This window comes from Macrobrachium rosenbergii, chromosome 54, assembly GCF_040412425.1.
Source record: "Macrobrachium rosenbergii isolate ZJJX-2024 chromosome 54, ASM4041242v1, whole genome shotgun sequence".
Taxonomy (NCBI): domain Eukaryota; kingdom Metazoa; phylum Arthropoda; class Malacostraca; order Decapoda; family Palaemonidae; genus Macrobrachium; species Macrobrachium rosenbergii.
In genome coordinates, this window is record NC_089794.1 from 14,675,103 (window position 1) to 14,682,487 (window position 7,385).

Below are 7,385 nucleotides of genomic sequence, written 5' to 3' on the forward strand. Positions count from 1 at the left end.
CGGCGTTCCCCAAGTGGGTTTCCTTCTTCCATCAAAGCGTCAAAGTTTGATTTTGTTTATACACTTGGTATTGAAGTTCGACCGGACATCGATTGTTACTGATGAGGTCTATTGTGGACATAATGGGACCCTTTTCTCTTTGCCAGTTGTTGCTGCTCTCTCTCTCTCTCTCTCTCTCTCTCTCTCTCTCTCTCTCTCTCTCTCTCTCTCTCTCTCTCTCTCTCCCCTTCGGTACCTGCTAAAGACGAATGTTCATGTCATGTGACAATTCTTGGTCTGTGAATATATTTTGAACGGTCCAGTGTTTCTCTCTCTCTCTCTCTCTCTCTCTCTCTCTCTCTCTCTTTTATTTCGGTGCCTGCTAAAGATGATTCTCTACGTGACAGGACGATAATTGGTCACCTTTACAAATATATTTTGAACAATGGCTCTCTCTCTCTCTCTCTCTCTCTCTCTCTCTCTCTCTCTCTCTCTCTCTCTCTCTGGTGCCAACTGCAAATATTAATTTCCTTATGTCAAAGAGCGAATATTTTTATTACATTTTCCGCAACCTAAAAAACACGATGGTATTCCAAAAATGGTGTCAAAGCAATTTGTGAAGTGAAGAAGCTTCCTTCTTCAAGTGTGGTTTTAAGATTGAAGATGGCAAAATTTCCTACTTTGAAAGAAATTTACGGAAAATAATCACTGAAACGAGAGGGAAAATAGATGACAAAATGCATTAACACGATGTGAATCTCATAATTTTTTCCTGTTTATCTTTCAAAGAAATGCTCGTGATTTTTTAAATGGAACTTTACGTAAAATGGTTAACTCAGCTCATAAGAGTACAGTATTCTCCGATTCAAGGAATATGTTATTTTTTTTTAAATTGGACAAAATCTGAGATGCTGTGAATCTCAGTTTTTTCTTATTTATCTGTTGAAGAAATGTGCGTGATTATTCTCTCTTTTAATTAAGACTTTTCGTGAAAAGGATTAACTTAATTTCATAAGAGTAGAGTATTTTCCGATTCAAGGAATATGTTACTTTCTTAGAATTTAATCAATATAATTTGCTGTAAATATCATATTGTCCCCTTTTTAGCATCTGAAGAAATATACGTGATAATTCTTTTCTTTAAAATGGTTAACATAACTCATGAGAGTGCAGTACTTTCCGATTCAAGGAATACGTTTATTTTTATAGAAATTAACAAAATCTCAGATGCAGTGAATCTCAATTTTTTCCTTTTTTATGTTGAAGAAATGTGCGTGACTCTCCTTTTGTTTCCATTCGAACTTAACGTAAAAATATTAACTCGACTTATAAGAGCATACAGTATTAACCGATTTCAGAATATGTTATATATTTCTGACATTTAACAAAATTTGATAAAATATGAGTAAGCAAACCCCACGAACAGTTCATCAAAAGCAAATAAATTAATTCCTCAACAAATAAAAATGTAAAAATAATATTACCAGGTATTAATTCATCAAAACAAGCCGACTAAAACATCTGCAAATCGCATAATAATACCAGATTTACACCACCCCTCCCCACCCCACCACCCCCGCCATGGAATCCACCCGAACCATCAACGAACAATATCCCGGTCGTAATTATCCATAAGGTTTAAAATAAGAGTCATTAATGCGTTCAAACGAAATATGGAGGGACATGTTAATAAGTCAAAAAGAATTCTGGCGCAATAATATTTCTGAAACAAATGGCGCTGAAAAATAACTCCGAGTTAATAATACAGGTTTCTTAAAACAAATGGCCTGCTGGAAATAATGTGCTTGCTGTTATCGTATGTATGTATATAAATACATACCATATATATACAAATTATTTACATATAATGCTGCATTAAAATGGGAATGTTATATATGTTAACTGCTGGTTTTAGAAATTTTTTTGTTTTGATGTTCTTCGGTGAGCTTGTTTTTCTTTCGCCAGTCGGGTCTGGTAGGGCAGCGAGTATCAGCAGCATGTTTTTGTCGACGTTGGTATTTTTGAAATACAGCAAATTGGAGCACGGCTATGGACACGACGTAGAGGTGGAGTGTGACCATGAGTAGTCGTGTGACCACGAGCTGCTATCTTTGCTGACAGCGTGAGGCTGTATCTCCATCGGGGTTTGCTGGTTGGTGGGTTTTTGTCCCTGTTGCACAGCTGAGGGCTGTCTTGGTGCCCTGATGGAGGACGTATATTTTTGCCTTTTGTTTTATACTATCTATTATATTAATATTTTAACTTTATTTTGTTTAGTGCTGCCTCTTGGTTTTTTTATGCTTATGGTTTTATCTTTTACCAGACCTGACTCACTTGTAAATATTGTGAATAAATTAATATTATTTTATTGTTTTTGTTGTTTTCCCCTCCTTTGTTTGTTGCATCTGCCGTCAGTCATACAGCCCCGTCCCTGAGTATGTTAAAGAAGAACCTGCATAACGACCCACTCGGTCGTTACAATGGCGACCGTGACAGGATGGCTCTGTTTTGGCTGGCGGGGTTGTTAAGGGGATCATGAGTGTAAAAAAAAAAAAAAAATCTTTTAGGTGGGGAGGTGTCAAAGTGATGGTTTTGCGGGAACTGCTGGTTCCCGCTCGTTCCCTTTGTGGATTGCTGCCTCCTTACCTTCAAGTTTTTTTGTTTTGATGTTCGATGAGCTCGAAGGGCAGCGAGAGTTCAGTTTTTGAGTCGACGTTGGTCGAGTTTTTGAGCAGCAAATTGGAGCACGGCTCACGAAGTGGAGCACGACGAGGTGGAGTGTGACCATGAGTAGTCGTGAACCACGAGCTGCTCATCTTTGTTGACAGCGTGAGGCTGTCCTGACGTCTCCATCGGGGTTTGCTGGTTGGTGGGTTTTTGTCCCTGTTGCACAGCTGAGGCTGTCTTGGTGCCCCGATGGAGGACGTATATTTGTTTTTTTTGCCTGCTGTTGTTTATTTTTGCCTTTTGTTTTAAGCTACTATCTGGGTTATATTAATATTTTAACTTTATTTTGTTTAGTGCTATATGCTTATATTTTATCTTTTTACCAGACCTGACTGTAAATATTGTGAATAAATTAATATTAAGTGTTTTATTGTTTTTGTGTTTTCCCTCCTTTGTTTGTTGCATCTGTGTCATCACAGCCCCGTGTATGTTAAAGTGTAACGACCCACTGTCGTTATATATATATATATATATGTGTGTGTGTGTGTGTGTGTGTGTGTGTGTGTGTGTGTGTGTGTGTGTGTGTGTGTGTATATATAATGTGTGTGTTTGTGTGCGTGCGTGTGTGTAGAAATAAAAAGAGCTGGAGTGGAATTAATTGGATTTAACTGGAAGTAGATGAGAAAAGTGAAGTTCCTAGAAGCAGGAACAACTCTTTTTTTTTTTTATTTATCGTAAACAACGCCGCGGGTCATCAACTCCGGAAACAGACTTTCTGACGTCACAACAACAAAGGTCATAGACATCAAAAAAACATTACACAAAGTAAACCTAACAATAATTTAACATTAGTAAAAATGACATCACAATGCGAAGGTTATCGATGTCAGAGAGGACCCCAGGCTACCACAACCTAATACTGATGTCATAACGAAGTTTATGTAGATCGTTAACTTCAACCCCGGGAGGGTTGTGCGGCCAATGAACCTGACGCGGTGCACTGTAGGCATTACTTAAGGTTCTTTGCAGCGTCCCTTCGGTCCCTAGCTGCAACCCCTTTCATTCCTTTTACTATACCTCCGTTTCATAACCTTTTTCTTCAATCTCACTGTCCACCCTCTCCTTACAATTGTTTAAACATTATTTCCAGCGCTGAATGACCTCATAGGTCCCAGTGCTTGCTAAATTTTATATTAAATTCAATTCAGTTAACTTAATCAACTGCCTTTTTCAGAACGAGGAAGTCTTGATGTCACAATATCGAAGGTCATAACCTAATCATGACATCACAGTAACAGATGTGACATTGATGTCAAAAAAAAGATTTCGGACTTCACAACCTAATCCAGACAAAATAGTAACGCTTTCAAAACAACACAGGCGACATATTAGACATATGATAGTTTCTGCTATTTTATAAACTAAAATATCAAGTTCACACGAAGAAATAAATGAACTTGAAAAATATCAAAGCTTACTTCATTTGAGGAGCAATATACTGTATATAAAGAAAAAAAGGCACTTTTATCAACTAAAATCCTAATTCAAAAGGAACAATATACCATTATTTAAATGTATTTTAAAAACTTACTATATGAAAAAGGTAAATCTTCAAACATGGGCCTATCTTTAAACACCACAATTCCGATAAATTTTTAAAGAAAATTAAAATTTGAACCACAAGTTTAAACAAAACATTTAAATGTATAACCCTAAATCAAATAAAACACTTATATAGTAAGTAAAACATGAATCAAACGTAGAAATACTTCTAGTTGGAACAAATTATCTACATTGATATACAAATTTCAAGAGAACCCTTGTAAACACAATGCAAATTTCCTCACACTGAAACAAAACATTTAAGTCTATATACCTAGACTACATAAAACAATTTTAATAAACAAAAATTTGAATCAGCGGTAGAAGTAAGTAAGTATACCTTAGTTTTACCAGACCACTGAGCTGATTAACAGGTCTCCTAGGGCTGGCCCGAAGGATTAGACTTATTTTACGTGGCTAAGAACCATTTGGTTACTTAGCAACGGGACCTACAGCTTATTGTGGAATCCGAACCACATTATAGCGAGAAATACTTGTTGTTGGAACAAATATTTAATGGTATATACTTAAATTCAAGAAAACCCTTTTAAAAACAACAAAAACGCCCTCAAACAGTAAAAAAAAATTTATATCTATTGAGCACTTACAAAAATGAGGAATTTATCTATACGAAGAAGTCTTTAAACAGTCAGAATGCAGACAAACTTTAAGTTGAAACCATACACAGAACGTAAGTTAAATAAATAAAAAAAATTAAAAACAATAAAATTCTGAATCAAATGTAACCAAATATTTAAGACCGTAACAAAATATCTGAATCTACATAACACTTGAAAACAACGAAAAATTATAACAAAATATCTGAATTCACAGAACGCTTGAAAACAACGAAAAATCATCTATATGAAAATTTACTTTCAGGTAAAACGAAACAATAAAAAATATTTTTAAAAATCTTGAAAATATAGTTAATAATATGAAATACCCAAATACCTAAAACTAAAAAATTGCACCTAGATTTAAGTCAACACTTGGAGCGTCTACAGTTTAGGAGGCCAAGGCCGTGGTGTACGTTCAGACTAGGAAACTGGCGGACGAATACAAACAAAACAAACTTTTCCTGTAGTGCCAGGTCCTGACCTAACCAGATGTAACCAACCTAACCTAACATAGGGCGGCGTGCCCTAACCTGGTCGGGGAGGCTTGGCCCACCCCTTGGACCCCTCCCCCACCCTTAGAAAGCGTGAGGTCGCTGGGTCGCGGAACTACTTACCTTGGCGGAGTTATTGTAGCGAGGGCTGAAGGTGTTACGCGGCCTGGCAACCGAAACTGTAAACTACAGTTTAGGTGCCCAAGAATGTGGTGTAGGTTCCGACTAGGAAACTGGCGGACGAAGTCTTGTCCATTGTTTTTCTAGTTAAAGCTGCCCTCAATTTAGGGCTCTGAGATTTTCACTGCATCTGAACATTAGACGCATCATTTCTACAATGTCGTTGAAATGAATAAGCTGAATCTTCACTATACACGGAGAAAGGACCGAGTTACTTTCTCTACATCGCAATTTATTTATGAATGAGAAAATAAAAGGCTAAACTTTCATTATTAAGGAGAGTGGACCGAGTTACTTTCACTGCATTGCAAATGATGCATTAAAGAGAAAATAAAACGCTAAACTTTCACTATTACGCAGAAAGGGCAACGATACTTTCACTGTATTGCAAATTATTGATTACAAATGAGAGAAAACGCTAAATATTGCCTGTATCACGGGGAAAGGACCACGCTACTTTACCATATCACAAACTATTTATTTAATGACTAAATAAACAAGATATATAAGTAAATACGTAAAAAAAAAAGATCACACGCATAATCGACAAACAAATAATAATATCGATAGTCCTGTGGTTATCAACATCAACCCCCCCCCAGATTAAAACCCGGAGATCGATCCCACGGGGATGGCAAATAACTCACATCCGTTTTCTGAAAACTCCATTTGTTGTCAAAAGCAGTGAGATTTGCAACCACTAATTAGTCGACAGTTACGGGTCGCAGCTAGGTGGAGGATAGCATGGGGCTAGCAATCTCATCCCTAAAACTTGCTGAAAACCGGTGAATAGTTGTAAAATATATATATATTTTTTAAATCAGAATCATACACAAACTGCGTTCATTAAGCTTAGAAAACGCGATACAAAAATAATAAATAAAAAATGAAAATTGAAAATCAAATAAGTTAAAGAACAGAAAAGGGATTGAGAATTTGAGAACGCTAACTGCACACAGACACAGTTACAGTTATACTGATTTTCCCTAGGAACTGTCGCGGTCAGTCCGTCAACATTTCGCTTCAGAAACTGCCAAACAGAACACGACCGGAAGTAAGTACCGTCACAGGCCCAAACTGCCCATTTCAGTGGTTCTTAATCTTTTTATTACCACGCCCCTCTAGAGTTGGTCCTTCCTTCCAACCGCCCACCCACACTTGCATCTATGTTTTAAAAGGAAAATGAAAAAGAAGGAAAGAGAAGGGCTTTCTAGAGATAGGGAGGGAGGTAAATAATTTTGGGGAAGCCCAACGAAACCAGAGTAGTAGACTAGTATAGAAACTAACGTTGTAAGGCGATACGTTTGCAAATTTTTTTTAATAAACTTCTGAATATTAGTTCCTTACTCTTGTTCAGAGAAATATGAATTAATTAGAGAATTTTTACATTTTTCCTAGGGCTCGCACCTCCCCGGGAAATTGCTGACGCCTCCCAGGCTGAGAACCACTGGCCTATTTTGTCGAAATCTCTTCTTCAGCTATTTCTGCTCTGTCTTTACAAGACTGGTTTCAGATTAGCGTCGTGGCAGGAAGAGGGATTAGTGATTATTAGGATTAGTTTGGTAATCGTGTGGATTATTCGACAGACAACAATCGTATCGTAGATGCATAAACAAATAGAATTGTAGCAATTACGTTAACGGTTGTTACTGTAGCTATTGAATTGTTGCTGTTGAGTGCGTATTTTATTTACCAAATTTTATTCTATGTTTACATTTACGAATTATGTAGCTGCTTCGTCACCATGAGTATTTACCGATTGATTTCCGTTTTGCCTATTCCCTCTCCAGCTCCCACTCCACGCCCACCTCTTTAAGACCCAACACAGTCGACTGATTACCAGTTT

General features: G+C 37.0%; 1 protein-coding gene across 1 annotated transcript in view; it reads right to left on the bottom strand.

Annotated features, from left to right (window-relative positions):
* LOC136834769 (histone-lysine N-methyltransferase SMYD3-like) overlaps nucleotides 1-5,964 on the bottom strand; it is a 124,140-nt gene extending 118,176 nt beyond the window's left edge. Inside the window, exon 1 of the mRNA XM_067097392.1 lies at nucleotides 5,483-5,964. The gene's annotated coding sequence lies outside the window, so the exon portion shown is untranslated. The remainder of the gene's footprint in view (nucleotides 1-5,482) is intronic.
* Between the last annotated feature and the right edge of the window lie 1,421 nt (nucleotides 5,965-7,385).